This window comes from Paroedura picta, chromosome 2, assembly GCF_049243985.1.
Source record: "Paroedura picta isolate Pp20150507F chromosome 2, Ppicta_v3.0, whole genome shotgun sequence".
In the NCBI taxonomy this organism is placed as follows: domain Eukaryota; kingdom Metazoa; phylum Chordata; class Lepidosauria; order Squamata; family Gekkonidae; genus Paroedura; species Paroedura picta.
The window spans coordinates 170825105-170848558 of record NC_135370.1 but is presented as its reverse complement, the minus strand read 5'-3'; the positions used below and the strand labels follow the sequence as shown (position 1 = coordinate 170848558).

The following is a 23454-nucleotide window of genomic DNA, read 5'->3' as shown; positions in this document are numbered from 1 at the left end:
CTTTCCCTTCCCCCCTGTCAACAAACTCCTTGTCAGGTAGGTGGGGCTGAGAGAGCTCGGTCAGGACTGCTCAGTGAGAGCAGCTCTAACAGGACTGCGACTAGCCCAAGGTCACCAAGCTGGCTGTATGTAGAGAGGAGTGGGGAATCACACCCTGCTCTTCAGATTTGTGGCTGTCGCTCTTTATCACGACGCCAAGCTAGTGCAGAAGGTGATGTGAAACTGCTTTGTGCTGAATCAGAAGCTGGGTTTTTATCAAAGTCAGCATTTTTGACTCAGACTGTCAGCAGCTTTCCAAAGCTTTCCCATCACTTACTTCCTTTGTCATTTTGACAGGTGCAGGTTCAGGAGGTTCAGGCGTGTACAGAATGGATCCTATGCAAAAGGAAGGTCATGTAGTATAAGAGGGCGAGCTTAGAATCATAGAATCATAGAGTTGGAAGGGACCTCATGGGTCATCTAGTCCAACCCCCTGCACTATGCAGGACACTCACATCCCAATTGCTCATCCACTGTAACCTGCCACCCCTTTGCCTTCACAGAATCAGCCTCTCCGTCAGATGGCTCTCCAGCCTCTGTTTAAAAATCTCCAAAGATGGAGAACCCACCACCTCCCGAGGAAGCCTGTTCCACTGAGAGACTTGGATCTAATAGCTTTGGGAGGTGCTGCCAAGTCACAGCAATGCTGACCCCGTATGGTTTTAAGGCCATAGATCAACAGAGGTGGTTTTGCCATTGCTTGCCTTGCCAAGGAAGTCCAGGGTCACTACGCAGAGGAAGGCAATGGCAAACCACCTCTGTTTTTCCCTCGCCTTGAAAACCCAAATGGGGACCACCATTATTCTCCCATCCAAGAACAAACCAGGACTGACCGTGCTAAGCTTCTAAGATCGCCTAGTCAGCACCTTTTTCCCCTTTAGCAGAGGGGTGGTCAAACCGTGCCTCTCCAGATGTCCATGGACTACAAATCCCCTGAGCCCCTGCCAGCTGGGATTTCTATTCCATAGACATCTGGAGAAGAGCCTCTTGTGCTGCAGAGTGGTAAGGCAGCCGTCTGAAAGCTTTGCCCATGAGGGTGGGAGTTCGATCCCAGCAGCCGGCTCAAGGTTGACTCAGCCTTCCATCCTTCCGAGGTCGGTAAAATGAGTACCCAGCTTGCTGGGGGGTAAACGGTAATGACTGGGGAAGGCACTGGCAAACCACCCCGTATTGAGTCTGCCATGAAAATGCTGGAGGGCGTCACCCCAAGGGTCAGACATGACTCGGTGCTTGCACAGGGGATACTTTTACCTTTACCTTTAGACATCTGGAGAGACACAGTTTGGCCACCCCTGCTTTAGCAGCATGTGTGTGTGGAACGTGCCGTCAAGCTATAGCCAACTTCTGGTGATCCTAGCAAGGAGCTTTCAAGGTCAGTGAGAAGCAATGGTCGTTGGCTGTTCCCTTCCACTGCGGAGTCCTCCTTGGTGGTCGCCCATCCAAGGAATAACTAGCGCGGACAGTGCTTAGCGTGTGAAATCTGACATGATCGACCTCTATTATGCTACAACCCCTCCTAAAGGTAAAGGTAAAGGTATCCCCTGTGCAAGCACTGGGTCATGTCTGACCCTTGGGGCGATGCCCTCTAGCATTTTCTTGGCAGACTCAATACGGGGTGGTTTGCCAGTGCCTTCCCCAGTCATTACCGTTTACCCCCCAGCAAGCTGGGTACTCATTTTACCGACCTCGGAAGGATGGAAGGCTGAGTCAACCTTGAGCTGGCTGCTGGGATCGAACTCCCAGCCTCATGGGCAGAGCTTTCAGACTGCATGTCTGCTGCCTTACCACTCTGCGCCACAAGCGGCTCTACAACCCCTCCTACTAGTAGCCAAGCCATTGATTCCTCCAAGTAATCTGTAGGCTAAAAAAAAAAAAATCTAAAATATTCATTCGTTTCTTCTTTGTTATGCTTTCAAAATTTTAATCAAGAAAATCCCAAAAGTTCTATTTTTATATTTTCCATTTCTTAAATGTGATCAACAATCAGAACGGTATCCCGGGTATTCTTCCCGTTTTCCTATGCCTTCATCAGAATCAATACTCAATCTCAATACTCCATTTTATCGGATATCACATAGGCTTCTGCTCATAGATTCCTGCCCGTACGCAGTGGGGTCGTACCATAAACTGGGCCATACCATAAACTGAGTATTGGGATTAACAATCACTGACGAAGCTGCAGGAAAACGGGCAAAATACCCGGGATACCGTTTTGATTGTTGATTTAAGAAATGGAAAAATCTAAAAAAATAGAACTTTTGGGCCTGTTGATTAAAATTGCGAAATCATAACAAAGAAGAGACAAATGAATGGATATTTTAGAACATTTATTTAGCCTACAGATTTCCTTTCGGTTTGGGTTCCCCACTCCTCCTACAGCCCTTTTGGAAAAGAAATGCCTTTTGTCAAGAAGCATCTATGTTTGCAGGACTTCTGCCCTCTGCTGGCCATGGAGGACCAGCCCAGGAGAGCACTTGGCACTCTTCCCCTGGGGGACATTGTCATTAACTAAATCACCTGGTGACACATTATAGCTTTCGAGGCTGTCAATAGATCTCCATCACGTTTGAAGACCCCATTGGGGAAATCACAGTCAATGAACTGAGAAAACAAAACCGTCCTTAGTGTGCGATGGAGGTAGCGTTAAGTCTTGTGACTCAGAGTGTGTTTGCCTAGCACTCCCGTACTTTTGAGGAGGCCTCCTTCTTACACATGAGGTGGCCCGGATCTTTCTCCACTGAGTACTGGCGAATGCTGGTGAAGATTTAACATTCACCTGCCTCTGAATTAAACAAACAAACAAAAAAAAAACATTGCACAGATGTCAAGGAAATACATTCTAGGCCAGCACAATACTGGTTTTAAAAATTATTTATTTACTTCATGCATACCAGTGATGGGTAGTGGGTTCTGGAGGGCCCCCAGGAAATACACAGAGAGTGATCAAAATGTGGAGTACGCTGCCAGAGGATGCGGTGATGGCCACAGGAATAAACAACTTTCAAAGAGGACATGACAGATTCATGGGGGATAAGTTTATCGCGGTGACTGAGGGGAACCTTCACATTCAGACGCAGTAAGTCCCTGAATCCCAGAGCCAGGAGGCAGCGTCATAGGAAGGCCTCTGCTTCGATGCCCTGTTGTTGGCAAATGCTGGCAGGGGCTCATGGGAATTGTAGTCCATGGACATCTAGAGGACCACAGGTTGACTACCCCTGCTCCAGAGGAACTAGCTGGCCACTAGAGGGACCCCTGGTCTGATCTGAGGCCTTCAATAGAACCTCAGAAGAGCCTTGCTGGATCAGACCAGTTGTCCATCTAGTCCAGCATCCTGCCTCACACATCCTTATTTTGCAATGTGTGGCACCGGGCTGCTGCCAGGTGTTTGCAATGGCGCAGTTTGCCCTGCTGCTTCACAGAGGACCATTTTGACCAATGCACCCCGTCCGCCCTTGACTCTATAGCATCACAGGCGGAAGTCTTTAACATTGCCTTCCATTCACTCTTTTTAACAGGAAGAGCCTGGAACTGAACCTGGGACTTCTTCTCTTATACTGAATCAGACCCTTGGTTGTCAACTTTGGGTTGGGAAATACCTGGGCAGGGCGGGACCTCAGTGGAGTACAATCCTACGGATTCCTCCCTTCAAAGCAGCCGTTTTCTCCAGGAGAACTGATCTCTGCTGCCTGGGGAAGACCTCTAATTCCAGTGGATGCCCAGATCCCACCCGGGAACTGGTATCCCTAATTGGTCTATCCCTGACTGTATTGTCTTCTTGAACTGGCAGTGGCTCTCCAGGATCTAAGGTGGAGATCTGTGACATTTCCTTATCCTGTTTTTCAGCTGGGGATGCAGGGCTTGAACCTGGGACCTACCGCATGCCAAGCAGATGCTCTGGTACAAAGCCAAAGCACCTCCACTGTGGGTCTTCAGTGGCACATATTCAGCTGCAGAGGATGGAGATTAAGCTGAGACCTTCTGAATTACAGTACTGTAAGACTCTGTGGTGCCTTTGGTTGACTAATGCTTAATGCTAAAGGGAAGATGATAGAGGGTAAAGAAAAACTTTGAAGTGGTATCAAGCCAGTTTATTGTAGTGGTTAGGAGTGTGGACTTCGTATCTGGCATGCCAGGTTCAATTCTGCACTCCCCCACATGCAGCCAGCTGGGTGACCTTGGGCTTGTCACAGCACTGATAAAGCTGCTCTGACCGAGCAGTGATATCAGGGCTCTCTCAGCCTCACCCACCTCACAGGGTGTCTGTTGAGGGGAGAGGAAAGGGAAGGTGAATGTAAGTCGCTTTGAGACTCCTTTGGGTAGAGAAAAGCGGCATATAAGAACCAACTCTTCTTCTTCAGTAATATCAGGGCTCTCTCAGCCTCCCCTCCCTCACAGGGTGTCTGTTGTGGGGAGAGAAAAGGGAAGGCGAATGTAAGCCACTTTGAGACTCCTTCGGGTAGAGAAAAGTGGCACATAAGAACCAACTCTTGTTCTTCTTCAGTAATATCAGGGCTCTCTCAGCCTCACCTCCCTCACAGTGTGTCTGTTGTGGGGAGAGGAAAGGGAAGGCGAATGTAAGCCACTTTGAGCCTATTTTGGGTAGAGAAAAATGGCATATAAGAACCAACTCTTCGTCTTCTAAATCTGGGACGCAGCTCTCTGTTTTGCAGAGTAGCCATTCTCAGGAGACATGGGTCGCTGTGTTAGTCTGTCCGAAGCAGAAAATACGAGCAAGTGTCCAGTAGCTCTTTCAAGACTAATAAAATTTGTGGCGGAGGAGGAGCTAAACTTATACTCCGCCACAAATTTTGTTCTTCTTTTGAAAGCAACCTCCATGTGGCAGTTAAAAGCAGTGGCCTCAAATCTGGAGAACTGGGTTTGATTCCCCGTTCCTCCACATGCAGCCAGTTGGGTGACCTTGGGCTAGTTACAGTCCTGTTAGAGCTGTCCACACTGAGCAGTTCTGTCAGAGCTCCCTCCGCCCCATCTACCTCACAAGCTGCCTGTTGTGGGGGGAAGGCTTTGTGACTCCTCTAGGTAGTAAAAAGCGAGGTAACAAAAACCTAGCTCTTCATCTTTTCTACATTCTCAAGGGTGCAACTGTTTTGCATTTCCTCCGGCCAGACGGCGCAAAATGATACCGCTCGAGTTTTTAATTTTGGGCTTGGTATTCACACACTGAGCTCCCCCAACCGCTGCTTTTATCATCCTTGCTGGAGGTAGAGAGAGAGAGTTTAGGAGTGCTGAGAAATTACCTGCCACAAGAGGTTATTCAAATTTTGCTCTTGATTTATGAGCCCCGATGTTTTTAAGGCCATATCCATGGCTGGTAGTTAGGTGGAGTGCTGATCTGACATTTTTCGCCAAATGAACTGCGAAGACTGGCCCTTCTTGTGGCGAGCGTATTTTATTTGCAGTGTTTCATGCTGAACAAACATTAAAAATTTACAAAGCCGTATTGATTTGCCGTTCCCTCGAAGCACGGCAGCCTAAATGAAGCCTTCTGAGAAACTTCTTACCTGGGGCTGGGGCGGAATTCTAACAGTCTGGAAAGCATCCGTCCATTCAGTAGGGATGCCAGCCTCCAGGTGGCACCTGGAGGTCCCCCATAATTGCAGCTCATCTCCAGACTACAGGGACCCGTTCCTTCAGAGAGAATGGATGCTTTAAAAGGTTGGACTCTATGGTATGGTACCCCACTGTCCTCCCTGGGGTGCATCTCCAGTTTTCCAACCTGGATCCGCCAACTTAAACCCCCCCCCCCCCCCCACACACACACACACTCCCTGCCTCTGGCCAGAAGGACCTAACCCTAAAATTCCATGCAAGGCAGAATCTAAAAACAAACTCTCTCATCACAAGAAAGCATTTGACAAAATGTGAAGCAAGGAGCCATGCGGTATTCTGCATCTTTGGCACGTAACAGATTCCTTTCTGTCTAGAATTACTTGCATTGTGGCCTCCTGTGCATTTTAACCGCATTTTCTCCTTTGGTAAAAGAAAGAGATTTGCCGACACAAGATGGCGGTGTTGTCAACTAGTTGAATCGCTCCGAAGATTTCCCTCTCTCCTCCTTGTTCCGGTAACAACCAACCTTTGGAACAGGGATAGTCAAACTGCGGCCCTCCAGATGTCCGTGGACTACAATTCCCATGAGCCCCTGCCGGCGGTCGCCGGCAGGGGCTCATGGGAATTGTAGTCCATGGGACATCTGGAGGGCCGCAGTTTGACTACCCCTGCTTTGGAAGGCGTAAGGAAGTGAATGCAGAACTTTCCCAGGGACTCAAGGGTCAATTCTGGAGAGTCCTCTGCCCCCCTAGAGCACTGGTTCTCCACCTTCCTAATGCCGCGACCCTTTAATACAGTTCCTCCTGTTGTGGTGACCCCCAACCATAAAATTATGCAAGTGTTCTTTCACAGAAATTAAACTGAGCAATGGTGTGAAGATCCATTGTTCATGATTGTACATAAATTGGTGTTTTTTTACCTGAGGGTTTCTCAGTTCAGTTCTGCCTCTTGTCCCACCATGCCGATCTCTCTCTTTTCTGCTGCTCCAGACAGACGAATGCTCTATCTCGATCTACCCTGCAAGGCTGTTGTGTGAATGCCCCCCCCTCCGGCCAAGCTGCTTGCCCTGCCACGACCTCTGTGAAAGGGTCGTTCGACCCCCAAAGCGGTCCTGACCCCCAGGTTGAGAACCCTAGAGGTTTGTGGGAATCAGAAACAGCCAGGCTGCTGCAAGATGGCTCTCTTTTTGATACTGGACCGAGTCATCTCCCCTAGCGGCATGCTCTTGGGCGTCCCCTGGACAACAGCGGGGGTCTTTCGGATAGCACAATGAGGAAGCATGGCTGTTCACAAAGGTGTACAGCATATATGCACACAGGAGAGCAGGACAGCATCTACTGTCTCCTCACCCACACATTCAGCAAAACGTCTGCTGACAGCTCTGGGTAGAGCCCACCAGCTCTTCCAGGCATTCCCAGACTACTGCAAACAAAGCAAAGCAGCAGGCCTGTGGCTCAGTGGTAGAACATCTGCTTGGCATGCAGAAGGTCCCAGGTTCAATCCCTAGTGTCTCCAGTCAAAAAAAATCAGGCAGTAGGTGATGGGAAAGAAATCTGTCATTATCAGTTGTCTGGCATCCTGACTGCTCCCTTTAAATGCTTACCCCACCTTTGCAGGGAGACTTACCTGTGAAGATAGGGGGAGAGCATTTAAAGAGAGCAGCCCGTGTGCTGATCAGTTGATATTGACAGGTGCCCCACCCGCTTCCTTCTCAGCTGGGGCGGGATTTAAAGGGAGCGGGGATGCCTGCCATTATCAACTGTTCTGCACATGCTGAACACATGCTGAACACAATGGAAAAATGGGCAAATGAGAACAAGATGCAATTCAATAAAGATAAGTGTAAAGTTCTGCATCTGGGTCAGAAAAATGAAAAGCATGCCTACTGGATGGGGGATACGCTTCTAGGTAGCACTGTGTGTGAACGAGACCTTGGGGTACTTGTGGATTGTAAACTAAACATGAGCAGGCAGTGTGATGCAGCGGTAAAAAAGGCAAATGCCATTTTGGGCTGTATCAACAGAGGCATCACATCAAAATCACAAGATGTCATAGTCCCATTGTATACGGCACTGGTCAGACCACACCTGGAGTACTGTGTGCAGTTCTGGAGGCCTCACTTCAAGAAGGACGTACAGAGGAGAGCGACGAAGATGATCTGGGGCCAAGGGACCAAGCCCTATGAAGATAGGTTGAGGGACTTGGGAATGTTCAGCCTGGAGAAAAGGAGGTTGAGAGGGGACATTATAGCCCTCTTTAAGTATTTGAAAGGTTGTCACTTGGAGGAGGGCAGGATGCTGTTTCTGCTGGCTGCAGAGGAGAGGACACGCAGTAATGGGTTTAAACTTCAAGTACAACGATATAGGCTAGATATCAGGAAAAAGTTTTTCACAGTCAGAGTAGTTCAGCAGTGGAATAGGCTGCCTAAGGAGGTGGTGAGCTCCCCCTCACTGGCAGTCTTCAAGCAAAGGTTGGATACACACTTTTCTTGGATGCTTTAGGATGCTTAGGGCTAATCCTGCGTTGAGCAGGGGGTTGGACTAGATGGCCTGTATGGCCCCTTCCAACTCTATGATTCTATGATTCTATGATTCTATGCTCCTCCCACCTTCTCAGGCGCTGGGTGGGTCAAATCATGGCCAAATTGTGATTCAGCCACCCTCATTTGTACCATTTGAATGCAAGTAATGGGTGGGTTGACTTAGACGAGCTGAAAGTGTACCGGAATTGGTATTGATTTGAGCAGTTTTCTGCTTATCTGAGCCAAACAGCCCATACCTAGTAGGAGCTGATGGGAAAGACCTTGGCCAGAGACCCTGGAGAGCTGTTGCCAGTCTAACATCAGTGGTACAGATCCTGATCCTTTTAACTGGAGATGCCGGGGATTGAACCTGGGACCTTCGGCATGCCAAGGAGAGGCTCTGCCACTGAGCTATGGCCTCTTTCCATGGCTGCCGGGTTGAGGTCTTTCCCATCCCCTCCTGCCTGGTCCTTTTTAACTGGAGATGCTGGGGATTGAACCTGGAACCTTCCGCATGCCAAGCAGAGACTCTGCCACTGAGCTATGGCCCCTCTCCATGGCTCTCCATGGTCTCAGGCAGAGGTCTTTCCCATCATTCACTGCCTGGTCCTTTCTAACTGGAGATTCCAGGGACTTAACCTGGGACCTTCTGCATGCCAAGCAGACGTTCTTCCACTGAGCCACAGACCCTCCCTGACACGTTCATATTCTCCTTATATACGTAGCCTGGCGATTTCCATTCTGATGTTTGAAGAAGTGTCCCTGCACATGAAAGCTCACACCCGGAATAAAACCTCGTTGGTCTTAAAGGTGCCGTCGGACTCCAGCTTTGTTCTGCTGCTTGACACGGGCGGCTCGGCTGAAACGAGTCAAATCAGGCAGGTACAAAACAGGATAAGCGAGGTTAAAAAAAGAGAGAGAGTCCTGCCTGGGGGCAGCCTCTGTGCAAATGCCGATCCTTTCTGTAATGGGATATTCTCATGCCACATAAAACCGCACAATGTGCCGGAATGAAAAGCAATTCAATTCCAAGAAGTGGGTCCACCAGCGAGGTATTTTAGGCTTCCTTCTTTCTTTCTTTCTTTTTTGCAAACAGGACTATAAATAATACATTTCTAATTTTTTTTGCTGTTCTTATTGCCATTGATATGCAGGGGAGAGTCCCCTTGGGTTTAAATCTGCAGATATTTTTATTGCTTCAGGTCACTGCGGCGTGCGACTTTGTACAAATCGCACCCGGCGTCCCCAGCCTGGCGTGCGTTTATTTGTATGCCTCGGTGGAGCCCTCGAACAGGTGACCCGTCATGTGCTCTGGGCTCCCTCTACCTGTCTTTCGACTTCGCTAAGTGCCGGATTTTATGGATCGCTTGAAGAGCCCAGATTGCCCTGTAATTTAGGGATTTTATGCCCGAATGCAGGATGTCAGACTAATATGTGACGGGAAGGAATTACATTAATAATATTGGTTGTTTTCTGTAGCGGGTTGTCGGCTGCCGTTGCATGAAGCTGTCAGAGACAAAAAGGTTCAGAGGGCACCTTCCGGAAAAGGCTATGGACCGCTTAGATCAGGGGTAGTCAAACTGCGGCCCTCCAGATGTCCATGGACTACAATTCCCAAGAGCCCCCTGCCAGCGAATGCTGGCAGGGGGCTCATGGGAATTGCAGTCCATGGACATCTGGAGGGCCGCAGTTTGACTACCCCTGGCTTAGATCGTCTGTATGTCTGATAGCAACACGGGCCCTCTATTTGCGGATTTCTAAATCTGCAACTCGGGGCCATGCGCATACTAAACAGATAGTTCTGCAAACCTGGTGGACTCACTGGTTGTCTGTTGTGGGGAGAGGAAAGGGAAGGTTTTTGTAAGCTGCTTTGAGACTCCTGTTGGGGGAGTAAAGCAGCATATAAAAGCCAATTCTTCTTCTTCTTCTTCTCCTCCTCCTCCTCCTCCTCCTCCTCCACAGATTTCATCCAGAGTGTCGTTCAGAGGACAGTACTGCCTCTGCCAAGCTAATCAGTAAATATGCAAGTTGTTTTGGGTCACGAGTGTAAAAAAGAAAACATATCTGGTTAATATTTAAAGATGTTTAGCAAAGAAGCTTGCATAATTAAACAAGCACATCAGTGCTGATCACTCAGAATAATTTGTCCCCTTAATAGGGATTTTTGTAATTTGTTAAATTGTTTTGCAATTGACAAGCCAACCACGGGAGTATTTAGCTTGGGCAGGACTCCTGCATTCCACAGTCTGCGCTCTGTATGTAAACTGATCCCATCTGAAGAGGAAGGAAGGAGGATCCCTGGAAGAACATTGGTTAAATCCAGCAGGGCTCTTCTTATCCTTATCCATGGTTCCTCTATATATTTGTGAAACAGCCTGGGGGGTGGAACGTGTCCGGCTGTCCAAGTTGGAATAGGACCAATCAGGTTGCAGCCAGCAACACTGGCTGCACCCTGATTGGCCCTGCCCTACAGCTCCTGCCCTCAGCCATGCCATAGACAGAGAGAGACACACAGAGCCCTGCCAGACTGAACACGCAGCCAGAGGGAGAGAGACAGAGAGAGAGACAGTGAGAGAGAGATCTGCACCTCCCGGTGTCCCCTGGGTCCTATCTCCCATTGCATTCCTGATTGCAATGGGCTTTTTTTGCTAGTTTCTTTATATTTTTTTATATTTATAGCTTGCCCCTCTTGATCCAGTCATCTTAAGGCAGGTTACACCATATATAGCAGCCTTTCTCAACTTTTTTACCATTGAGAAAACCCTGAAATATTCATGAGGCTTCAAGAAACCCCAGTAGGGATGCGACTGTGCAGAATATGGTTGAGAAGCCCACCCTGGGCCCTTCCTCTTCCCACCCCCTCCAGGCCTATCATTGGCCACTGAGGGGGGAGGGGCAGGTCGACATGACTATATATGGTCATATCACCCAATAAGTGTTTTTTATATCATTGTGCAATCACCAGGTTGATAAATCAACTCCCTGTGGATGGCAGACATGTACCAGGGTTAGTACACAGATTACCAGACTTATGATCTAAAAATACACCAATGGTTCAATAGCAGTGGCTCCTTCCTATATTCAAGTGGAGGTCCCTTGCATGTCCACTAGATCAATGGTCCCCAACCTTTTTATCACTGGGGACCGGTCAATGCTTGACGATTTTACTGAGGCCCAAGGGGGGTAGTCTTTTGCAGAGGGACGCCGGCACCGCCACCTGAGCCCCTGCTCCACTTGCTTTCCCGCCGGTGCCCCTGACTTCCCGCCACCTGTTGGGGGCGCTGCCAGCAGCTGCTGTGCAGTGCCACACTGAGGGGGAGCCCCAGCCATGGCTGGAGAGCACCAAAGGTGAGCTGGCAGCAGCGCGGCAGGGCAGCCCCCGAGGCAGCAGCCGGGGAGGAGGACAAGGAGGAGCCGCGGCCTGATACCGACTGATCCACGGACTGGTCCTGGTCTCCGGCCTGGGGATTGGGGACCGCTGTGCTAGATTTCAAATGTTCATATACAGAAAAGGGTATTTCAAGGGGCTGTCTTTAATAACCTTCTCCCTCAGACACCCCCTTCCATGAGTGAATAATCCAACCTAACTAAGGGTTCTGTCAAAGTTACCGTTCCTGTTGAAATATTGTTCTAGTTGACATGGTATGTTATGATTGTTATATTTGTTATGATCTATGTAACTACTCTATGATGTTCTATGTAAACCGGCCAGAGCCATATGGAAGGGGCGGTATAAAAATCCAGATAGATAGATAGATAGGTAGGTAGGTAGGTAGGTAGGTAGGTAAGTAGGTAGATATAGATAGGCTGCCTAAGGAGGTGGTGAGCTCCCCCTCACTGGCAGTCTTCAAGCAAAGGTTGGATACACACTTTTCTTGGATGCTTTAGGATGCTTAGGGCTGATCCTGCATTGAGCAGGGGGTTGGACTAGATGGCCTGTATGGCCCCTTCCAACTCTATGATTCGATGGATGGATGGATGGATGGATGGATGGATGGATGGATGGATGGATGGATGGATGGATGGATGGATGGATGGATAGATAGATAGATAGATAGATAGATAGATAGATAGATAGATAGATAGATAGATAGATAGATAGATAGATAGATAGATAGATAGATCCCAATGTTACCAACCTTTTAAAATATTTCAAATATTATCCTTGTACCTTCCCTGGTTTAAAGAGTCCAACAATACACAGTTCTGTCCCCAAAGACTTACAATCAAACATTTAAGAGAGAGAGACAAAAGGAGGGATGGTAGAGCTTTAAGCTGCTTTGGGTCCCCACAGGGGAGAAAGGTGGGATAGAAACAATGTAAATAAACAAGAAACACGAGCCGACATGTTGATTCAAGGGAACAGCCAGCCAAGCAATCTGTATGTTTTCCTGTGATATTTGGTTTGGATCAGGGGTCTTATGGGGGAGGCCTAGATTTGTCCAGGTTTCCACTGGGGCTCTTGCCAGCCCTGCAGCGAGCCAGTCCGACGGGTGTGCAAACATCCCTCCAGAGACTTCCAAGCGGCACGAATATTCATCCGGTATCGCTTCTCCGATTAGCCCTTCCCCGTTCCCTTTTTTCTGCTGGGCTCCCTGAGCGCAAAAGAGCGGCCCCTATCAAAGGGCCCTGCTGATGACATCCACCCTGCATTCCTTTTGATATCTTCCCTGCCCCCACCGTTTCTCATTTCTCATTTGTTGACAAAACATCGAAGGCTCACTCTGGAGGCCTGACCCTATCTGATTTCACTCCTGGTCCTGAAATCTACCTATGCAAAATGGTGATGATATGCCGGGGAACTTCAAAGACTTCCCCTCTCAGAGAAAGGGAGGAGGGTGGCTTCAAAGCTTTCCATTGCTTATGCTAATTCCCGAGGATGGAGAACCTTCCCTACCCATCAGCCTGAGGAAGGCAAGGTCCCCGTGGAGGCTTTTGACACCGCCGGCTCACTTCCCCCCGCAAAGATTTTAATTGTTGCAGCTTCTCATTTGCAGCTTTCCGAAGCAATGACAGATTTGATTTTTTTTTGGAGGGGGGGGGGATGCACAGAAGGGATACTATGGGGGTACATCTACCTTCAAAGAGGGCTCTTTGGCAGGAAATCTTCCTAAGGCTGGGATGGGGGGGGCTTGAGGACTCATCGCCCTTTTCCCACGAACCCCTTAATTAAAAAGGGATTCATGGAATGACTCTCTCTCAAGTCAGATTGAAATGAGTAGCCGTGTTGGTCTGAAGTAGCACGATAAAATCAGAGTCCAGTGGCATTTTTAAGACTAACAAAGATTTATTCAAGGCGTGAGCTTTCGAGTGCTTGCACTCGAAAGCTCACGCCTTGAATAAATCTTTGTTGGTCTTAAAGGTGCTACTGGACTCTGGTTTTATTGTTTCTCTTAAGTCATTTGCGGTGCAGCTCAAATGCTGATCACTTTTTTGGGAGAGGAGAGTTCTTGTCTTTCCGGGCAGCTGCTGTGATTGGCTTGAGCTTTGCTGTCTGAAATGACCGATTTCACGCTGCATTACCACCGATTCGTCCGCAGTCGAGGTCACTAGGGAGCTGGAATGCTCAAAGGAGCACAGTTTCCCCCACCTGCTTTCCCAATTCATAATTGTGGGGAAAAGGTGGTCAGGATAGCACAGTGGTTCTCAACCTTCCTAATGCCACGACCCTTTAATACAGTTCCTCATGTTGTGGTGACCCCCAACCATAAAACTATGCAAGGGTTCTTTCACAGAAATTAAACCAAAACTGACCAACAGCGTGAAAACCCATTGTTCAAGATTGTATATAAATTGGTTTTCTTCCGGGGTTTCTCAGTTCAGTTCTGCCTCTTATGCCACCATGAAGATCTCGCTCTTTTCCACTGCTCCAGACAGACAAACGCTCTATCTCAATCTACCCTGCAAGACTGTTGTGTGGATGGAACCCCCCCCCCAGCCAAGCTGCTTGCCCTGCTGCAACCCATGTGAAAAGGTCATTCAACCCAAAAGGGGTTCCAGCCCCCCAGTTTGAGAACTACTGGGATAGCAGAACTTTCTTTTCTTGACAACACAGGTGATCTACCACTCAAGAAGCTTACAACAATTTTGGAATCTGGAAGGCGGCTCCCAATGTATTGCTATACTGTAGTGCAGAGTTGGCCAAACTGCAGCTCTCCAGATGTCCATGGATTACAATAACCATGAGCCCCTGGCAAGAACCCAATTCTTCTTCTATATTTGACTCTACATATTACCCTTCCCTTCCAATGTAAGTGCACAGGAACATACAACTCATCATAACAATGGACATGTTGATCTCAGAATGGTAAAGGTAAAGGTAAAGTTATCCCCTGTGTCATGTCTGACTGAGTCATGTCTGACCCTTGGGGTGACGCCCTCTAGCGTTTTCATGGCAGACTCAATACCTTGGTTTGCCAGTGCCTTCCCCAGTCATTACCGTTTACCCCCCAGCAAGCTGGGTACTCATCTTACCGACCTCGGAAGGATAGAAGGCTGAGTCAACCTTGAGCCGGCTGCTGGGATTGAACTCCCAGCCTCAAGGGCCAAGCTTCAGACTGCATGTCTGCTGCCTTACCACTCTGCGCCATAAGAGGCTCATATCTCAGAAAGATAGAGCCCTCATAAAAAATGATAAAACCCGATAAATAATGACCCTTAGGGTGCCTCAGTCCCGAACAAACGATTGCTGTCCCTTTGTTTCCCTCTCTTGGGCTTTCAGGTTGGCCTTTGTTTTTCCCGGTGATTGGATTCATCAACTCGTCATGCCTCGATAATTCCTGAAATTCTCTTTCCATTAAAAATAAATACCCCATTTTACGTCCTTGAGATGGTTACCCATATTTGATTGTCTTTTCTACAGTGGCAATATATTGGAAACGATAAAATTATAATACAACTATTAATCCCCTGTATCTGCTTGTACCTAATTTTTTTTTATTAAAAAAAATGTATTGTGCTCCAGCCGGCTCGTAAATTACAGCGTGGTTGAAAAGTCTCTTGTTGGATTACTCGTGAAGCAGAACATATTGAAGTAAGGCAAATGGCTTAGTGATTAATATTTGGGTTTTTTTTTATGGACTCCGAGACTGGGAGAGCACTTTGATTATGGCAGAGGGCACCTGTAGAGGCCTTGTAGGTCTGCCAAAGGTCCCGAGGAGAGCCCAGAGGCACAGTAACTGTTTCTTGAACTTTCATCATCCTGGACCTTCTTTGGCATGTTTATGAACACCCATCGATTGCCCCGTGAAGACATGAGGCTGCCTTATATTGAGTCAGAGCCTTGGTCCATCAAAGTCCGTATTGTCTACTCAGACTGGCAGCTGCTCTTCAGAGTATCTGCTAGAAGTCTTCTATATCATCTACTTAGTCTAGGGATGTCAGTCCTTAGGTGGGAACTGGGAATCCCCTGGAATTACAGGTCATCTCCAGACTAAAGAGGTCGGTTCCCCTGGAGAAAATGGCTGATTTGGAGGGTGGACTCCATAGCATTGTGGGCCCTGCAGGTCCTTTTCAGTGCTCCGCAGGGCCTGTAAAATGGAGCTCTTCGGCCAGTGGGGTGAGCCTGGGGCAGTGGGTGAAGATCAACAGGGCCCCCTTGATGTCAAGCTCCAACTATTATTTCTTGTCTCTCCTTTCTCCTTTCTCCTCCCTCTAGAGGTAGGGGTTGGGTTTTTTCCCCCGCCATGTTGTGGTCTGCTGGTTTTATTGTATTGTTACTTTTGTCCATTTGAATGGGGTTTTAATGGGTTTTTTAACTGGACATTGTGTAACCTGCCACGAGCCTGTTTGGGAGTAGCAGGTAACAAATTAAATCCTCCTCCTCCTCCTCATCCACTGAAGTCCCTCTCTATCACAAATCCCACCCACTCCCAGCTCCATCCCCAAAGTCTCCAGGCCTTTCCCAACCCAGAGCTGGGAAGGAGAGGGACCTCAGCAGAGTCCATGGAGTCCATTCTCCAAAACCACCACTTTCTCCAGGGAAACTGATCGCTGTCATCAGTTATAATACCAGAAGATCTTCAGGTGCCACCTGGAAGTGAGCAACTCTTCCTGGAGACCATCGTTAATTCGGGGAGGCCACAAGACCCAAACCCAGGACCTGGGTCACCCCTGGCCTGGATGAGTTTAAAAGCCTCTCCTTTCTCTTGGTTAGAACCTGTTGAAGAGGCAAGGCAGGCTGGGAGAGGGGAGGAAGGGCTGCAAGGAAAGGGGGATGCTGAGGGAAGACTTTCTTGCAGGCAGCTTTCTCCGAGATTTGGGTTGGGTAATAACTGTAGACTTTGGGGGTGCAGATGGGAGATGGCAGGATTTGGGGCAGCTATGGAGTCCACACTCCAGAGAAGCCATTTCCTCCAGGGGAACTCTGTCGCCTGGAGATGAGCTGCAAAACCAGGGACTCCCCAGATCTCACCTGGGGATTGGCATCCCCACCAATTCCCCATCAATGACCAGTAAATAAAGGATCATATCAGATTCTGACCTTTGGGTTGGATCCAGCTGATGTTTTCCACTAACAGCAAAGTAGTTGTTACTTCCCATTTCCCATCACAAACCTCTAGCCAGCTTGGTGTAGTAGTTAGGAGTGCAGACTTCTAATCTGGTCACCCAAGTTTGATTCCCCGCTCCTCCTTTACATGCAACCACCTTGGGATCACCACAGCACTGATAAAGCTGTTCTGATTGAGCAGTAATATCAGGGCTTTCTCAACCTCACCTACCTCACAGGGTGTCTGTTGTGGGGAGAGGAAGGGAAGGCAACTGTAAGCCTCTTTGAGACTCCTTCAGGTAGAGAAAAGCAGCATATAAGAACCTTCTTCTTCTTCTTCAGTAATCTCAGGGCTCTCTCAGCCTCACCCACCTCACAAGGTGTCTGTTGTGGGAAGAGGAAAGGGAAGGCGATTGTAAGCAGCTTCGAGACTCCCTCAGGTAGAAAAAATTGGAATATAAGAGCCAACTCTTCTTATTTTTAGGAAGTCCTAACAATACTTTATCAGAATTGGGTTATTTTAAATCGTAAACAGATCGATTCCTCACCACCTGTTGATCTGACAACTTCTTCTTCTTCTTCTTCTTCTTCTTCTTCTTCTTCTTCTTCTTCTTCTTCTTCTTCTTCTTCTTCTTCTTCTTCTTCTTCTTCTTCTTCTTCTTCTTCTTCCTTCAAGGTCTTCCTGTCCCCGAGGAGCAGAACAGATTTGTTAGGAGGGAGACAGGCAGGAAAGGTTGGTTCCATTGATGGAAGAGCCTTTAGCTAGCAGACTTTGTTTGCATCCAAGCCCATACTTAGCCAGCGGAATGAGGGACAGATCTAGGTTTGTTATAGACTTTGTTCTGCAATCTCACTACTGATGGTGAGGGAAGAGACGAAGAGGGAAGAGAGCAAATCACATTTGATGGCAGCTGTCAACAACCTTTTTTGTGTCTCCGAGCCTCCCATAAAGGGGGAATTACACAGTCTTTCTTAAGATGTCAGTTTTAGAATAAGCTCATTACCATTGATGCCCCTTAATGCTGGCTGACAAGACACCCGCATGACAAGGTTGCTTTGGCCTGGATGATTGTATCCTTTTTGATCACCGGGTATTTACAGTCGTCTGTGAGGCTCCATTCATTTTCTACTTTGTTTGATTGAAAGAAAAGAGACAGGAACGTAGTCCTTAATACAGAGTGATTGCCTAGGAGCGATACACGTTAATGCAACTCGACATTTGCACCTGGCATGTAATCTTTCAGATATGAGAAATTTGGGATGCGGGCAATGGTAAGCCAAGCTCTGCAGTGGTAGTAACAAACATCCAGTGGGCTTGACATAAATCTATGGGCAACCACATTCTTCCATTACACAATAAGAAGATCCTGCTGGCTAGAGCTGCTATTCTCATAGCTCTTGATTTGCTTATTCACCTGGAGTCAGAGAGGAAGAAGCCCCTCGGCACATGTAGTGGCAAATACTCGTTCAACAGCATCTACAGGTAGTCGTATCTTAAGACCCTCATTCCATCCTTTCTCCCTACAGTATCTTTTGGTCGAGGAAGAAGGGTATCCCTGGTTTGTCACCATTTTCATCGGAGGAAGGCAGGCAGGCAGGCAGGCAGGCAGGCAGGCAGGAAGGAAGGAAGGAAGGAAGGAAGGAAGGAAGGAAGGAAGGAAGGAGAGGGTGGTAGAGGAATGAATGAATGAATGAATGAATGAATGAATGAAGGAAGGAAGGAAGGAAGGAAGGAAGGAAGGAAGGAAGGAAGGAAGGAGGAAGGAAGGAAGGAAGGAAGGAAGGAAGGAAGATATTACAGTTACAGCAAGTGATTATGTTAGCTTTCTTATTTTGTTTTATGTATTTTGGAATTTATGTCCCACACTATCTTCGAAAACTCAGGGCGGAGTACACTAAAACAAAAGACATATAAATGTCATAAATACAAAATAAATTTGAAATGAAGCATTTAAACGCCAAATAAAATATTAAAATATTAATTATTCAAATAATTAATTCCCAGTGCTTTATCCCACATATGGGGCAGGAGGGGGGGGGTCATGTAAAAGAGTGATTTCATGTAAGGCGAACGAGGCAAGAGGCCTTGAGCAAACCCAAATCTGCCAATAGATGGAATCTGGGGAGGGCACAGGCTGCATAGGGTTTATAACCCCATAAGTTCCACCTTCCAAATCTCCTGTTTTCTCATGGGGAACTGATCTCTGTTACCTGGAATTACCAGGCCATCTAGTACAGCCCCCTGCTCCATGCAGGATCAGCCTTAAGCAGCCCTTCTCAATCCAGGTTTTCAGAAACCCTGTGGTTTCTTGGAAGGGTTTCCTGAACAGGTGGGAGTTAATTAACTTTAATATCTTTTAAAATTTTGTTAAGCATTAACAGGTGGGAGTTAATTAATTTTAATACATTTTTTTTAATTTTGCTAAGCATTTATCTGGTGATATTACCATATATGGTAGTGTCAACCTGCTCCTCTCCTCCCAAAATGGCCAACGATGGGCCTGGTGCGGGTAGGAAGGGGCCACAGGTGGGTATGTCCACATCTCTACTTCCCAACCAGATTCTGCACAATCACGCCACTTCTGAGGTTTCTCGAAGCTTGAGGAAATGTTTCAGGGGTTTCCCAATGGCAAAAAGGTTGAGCATGGTTGGCCTAAGGCATCCTTGATAAGTATCTGTCCAACCACTGCTTGAAGACCACCAATGGAGGGGAGTTTACTATCTCCTTAGGCAGCCAATCCCACTCCTGAACTGCACTGACTGTGAATTCCCGCCCCTGATATCTACCTTTAGGATAGATATCTTTAGGATAGATGGATGCTTTAGGATGCTTAGGGCTGATCCTGCGTTGAGCAGGGGGTTGGACTAGATGGCCTGTATGGCCCCTTCCAACTCTATGATTCTATGATTCTATGATTCTGTGATTCTGTGATTCTATGATTCTATGATACCTGGTTCCATTCTACACATAGTTTAAAGCCACTCCTGCGGGCCCTCTCCTCTGCTGCCAATGGGAACCGCTCCCTACCCTCCTTTGAGGGACAACCTTTCAAATACTTCAAGAGGTCAAGCATGTTCCCTGACAACAAGTGTTCTCCTAATCCTCATTTCCTTACTGTGTTTTCTAAACCAGTGGTCCCCAACCTTTTTCAGGCTGGGGACTGATGGCAGCAGGGAGGGCAATTGCCCGGCTGTGCATATCGCGCTTGCGCGGCCCAAAACGCGCATGTGCGGCCCTTTTGTGAATGTGTGAAAGTGCAGCACGTGCATGTTTTTGGCCGCACATGGCGCATACGTGCGTGCGCGGCCCGGTCGCACATGCGCATGTGTGCACAGCCCTGCTTCCCTCTCCCCTCCCTCCCACAGTAAGAAGCTTGCCGGACCACAAGCTTGCGGCCTGGGAAGTTTCTTACTGTGGGGGGGGGCAGGGAGAGGGAGCCGCGGCCCGGTGCTAGGGCCTTCACGGCCCGGCACCGGGCCACAGCTCGGTGCTTGGGGACCACTGTTCTAAACAGAAAACCAGAAAAGGCCTCAACGTACAAGAATGTTGTCAAAACCTTCACACAAAGAACAGTGGGCAGAAGGATCTTGGGCTCTACGTAGATGGCCCCTGATCTTGATGACCGATTCCTTTTGAAAATTCACTAAATGCATATCTACATGATGGAGGGTCATGGCACCAAAGAAACCCATTGTGGATACAATCTGCAGACAATGAGTCTTGGGGAGATTTGTTTTTTTTTGTTTTTGAAGTGCACCTTTTTAAATGCATGCTCTCGCTCTTCCAAGAAGCACGTAGGCTTGGCTCGCTTCCGATGCGCCGCTAAGCCTTCTCCAAACACCTTGGGCGCTGTCTTATCCCCATCGATTGATGGAGCCATTTACGTCCTGAATGGATGGGCAATAATGATTCCATTTGGACCGATCCAATTTCAATGCCATTGTCTCACGCGCTTCCATTCCAAAGGCGAGGCCGTTACCAACCGGGTGACGGATTATTTCTTTAAAAAAGGAAGAGGAAGGAAATTAACGCAATATATTGAATTGCTCTGAATGGACACAATAAATAATGGAACGGACCGGGCTCTAACCTCTCTGTGCTGCAATTCCACGAGGAAAAATAGACATATTTACCACATAGTTGATGTCGCACATAGTGCTGAGGTTAAAATAGATGGCAAAAGCTTTATAAGATAGTGGTAGTATTACTAAACTGGCCGGATTTTATATTGCTAACAATATCATTCCAATTGTGCAGCTGAATAAATGCTTCTGTCGTGTGCCCTTCTACGCTACTTTCCTTCTCCCTGGCATTCTTCCATGGTTGGGGCATTTCAGTAGACCCTGAGACAACATGAACTTGGGGTACTTGTGGACTGTAAGCTAAATATGGGGAGACAGGGTGATGCGATGGTAAAGAAGGTGAATGCAGTCTTGGGCTATATCAACAGAGGTGTCACATCAAAACCACAAGATGTATTCCACATTGGTCGAACCCCACCTGGAGTACCGTGTGCAGTTCTGGAGGCCTCACTTCAAATACAACATGGACAAAATTGAGAGGGTGCAGAGGAGAGCGACGAGGATTATCTGGGGACAAGCGACCGAGCCCTAGGAGGAAAGGCTGAAGGACATGGGAGTGTTCAACCTGGAGAAGAAGAGATTGAGAGGGGACATGATTGCTGACTTTAAATATGTGAAAGGTTGGCAATTAGAGGAGAGCAGGGAGTGGTTTCTGGTGGCAGCCAAGATTAGGACCTGCAGTAATGGGTTTAAAGTATGAGGAGAATGATACTGTCTAGATATCAGAAAACAATTTTCACAGTCCAAGTAGTTCAGCTGTGGAATGGGATGCCTAAGGAGATGGTGAACTCCCCATCACTGGCAGTCTTTAAGCAGTGGCTGGACAGAACCCTATCCAGTGTGTATGATGCATTACAGAAAACTCACAAAAAGACTGCCAAATGACATCTTATTTTTTAATTCTTAATGTGGTACCATTTTTGCAGCTCCAAACCCATCATGTTATTTTTGTTTTCGCATTGCAAACTCTGGCCACAGACCAAATAGCGCTTTATCAGTGAAGCTTCTGAAACTAGCTTTACAGCAACTTTTCTTGTGTTATGGCACTTAGAACGGTCTATTTTGATGCATACATTAGTAGAAATTACCCTGTGCTATGCATTTCCTCCACACCCTTCTGCAAATGCTCCTGAGACGACAAAGATCTACGTCTGATCACTGACCATGGTGACGGGGGGGGGGGGGGGGGGCTCGAGGTGTCTGCTGCTGATTTCTCCTTCCTCAGTGTCAGCAATCAGGTGAACATGCAATTTGATTCAGTCTCCCATTGCCCATAATAGCCCGAGGACAGCCTGGGTTCCACATGGCTTTTTACTAGGAAGGAAGGGGCTTTGCCTTAACTCTGGGTGGCTCTCTGGTAGCCAGTTTAGAGCGATTTTCCCCAGAAATCAGTCCTTTATAGCTTGATTTCCTCAGACCAAGGCTTTCTGTCTTAAAGATACTGGCTGCAATTGAAATGTTAGTTGGAATGTGAATGACATTGCCTAGCAATGGATTTCCCTTCTCAAACTTTCACCCCCCTCCAAGGGTTACTGTAGGAATCTTTTAAGGTACATAACTGGGGGGAATCCAATGGAGTATCATAGCTCATGTATAGATGGTAATGTTTAAAAAATATTTTTTTTAAAGGACAATATAAAAGGGTTGGTGAACTAACTTCATTACATAATAGGCCATAGATGCTTTAGGCTGATCCTGAAATGAGCAGGGGGTGGGACTAGATGGCCTGGAGGGCCCCTTCCCACTCTAGGATTCTATGAGTCTAGTTCAGCAGTGGAAGGGGCTGCCTAAGGAGGTGGGGAGCTCCCCCTCACTGGTGGCCTTCAAGCAGTGGCTGGACAGATCCTTCTCCTGGATGCTTGAGGCTGATCCTGCACTGAGCAGGGGATGGGACTAGATGGCCTGGATAGTCCCTTCACACTCTAGGATTCTATGAGTCTAGTTCAGCAGTGGATGGGGCTGCCTAAGGAGGTGGGGAGCTCCCTCTCACTGGTGGCCTTCAAGCAGTTGCTGGTCAGATCTTTCTCCTGGAAGCTTGAGGCTGGTGGGACTAGATAGTCTGGATGCCCCCTTCCAACTCTAGGATTCTGTGATTTTAGCCTATTTGTTAATCCTCTCTCTTCTAGATTCCTCTGACTTCTTCCATCTCTTTTCTTCCCTACTTTCAGCACATCTGGCTCCACTCTTAACCATCTTCCGTCTCCACCAACATGGACATAACTACCACTTGCCCAAACCACTGGAACGGTGCATACACACTGTAGCATACGTAAGTCAGTGTTCTTGTTAGATCTGTGGGTTCAGAGACAAGGACACTGGGAGCTCAGTTCAGGTCTTTATTGTGACCCCAGCTCTAAGGTGCAGAGGACCGAAACTGAACAAGGAAACCCACACAAACCCGAAACTTATATACCCAGCAGATGATAAAGTTGTTCCCACCAGTGTGCGCAATCAATCAGTTTCACTTTGAACTCACTAGATCCCCTTCCCACCACTTCCAGGCTTCTGATTTTGAGAAGAGGGGGGTGAGTCACTGTGACAATATCTGATGGAGAGTTTGCCCCTCTGAGCTTCATCCATCAAAACCAGATAAAAAGGGGCATTTTGCTGGATTCCTTCTCCCAACTGGAGCCGCCGTGACCATATACAACTTTAAACACATGTCTACAAACCTCCAGCGTTGAATGTGGGAGTCATGGGGGTGCTGGGGCAAAGCAGGAAAGCAGAACAGTCCTGTCAGAGCTCTGCCAGCCCC

At 47.8% G+C, this 23454-nt stretch overlaps 1 long non-coding RNA gene across 1 annotated transcript in view; it reads left to right on the top strand.

Annotated features, from left to right (window-relative positions):
* LOC143828846 (uncharacterized) overlaps positions 1–22968 on the top strand; it is a 46497-nt gene extending 23529 nt beyond the window's left edge. Inside the window, exon 3 of the long non-coding RNA XR_013227933.1 lies at positions 22868–22968. This is a non-coding gene — a long non-coding RNA (uncharacterized LOC143828846). The remainder of the gene's footprint in view (positions 1–22867) is intronic.
* The last annotated feature ends 486 nt before the right edge of the window (positions 22969–23454 follow it).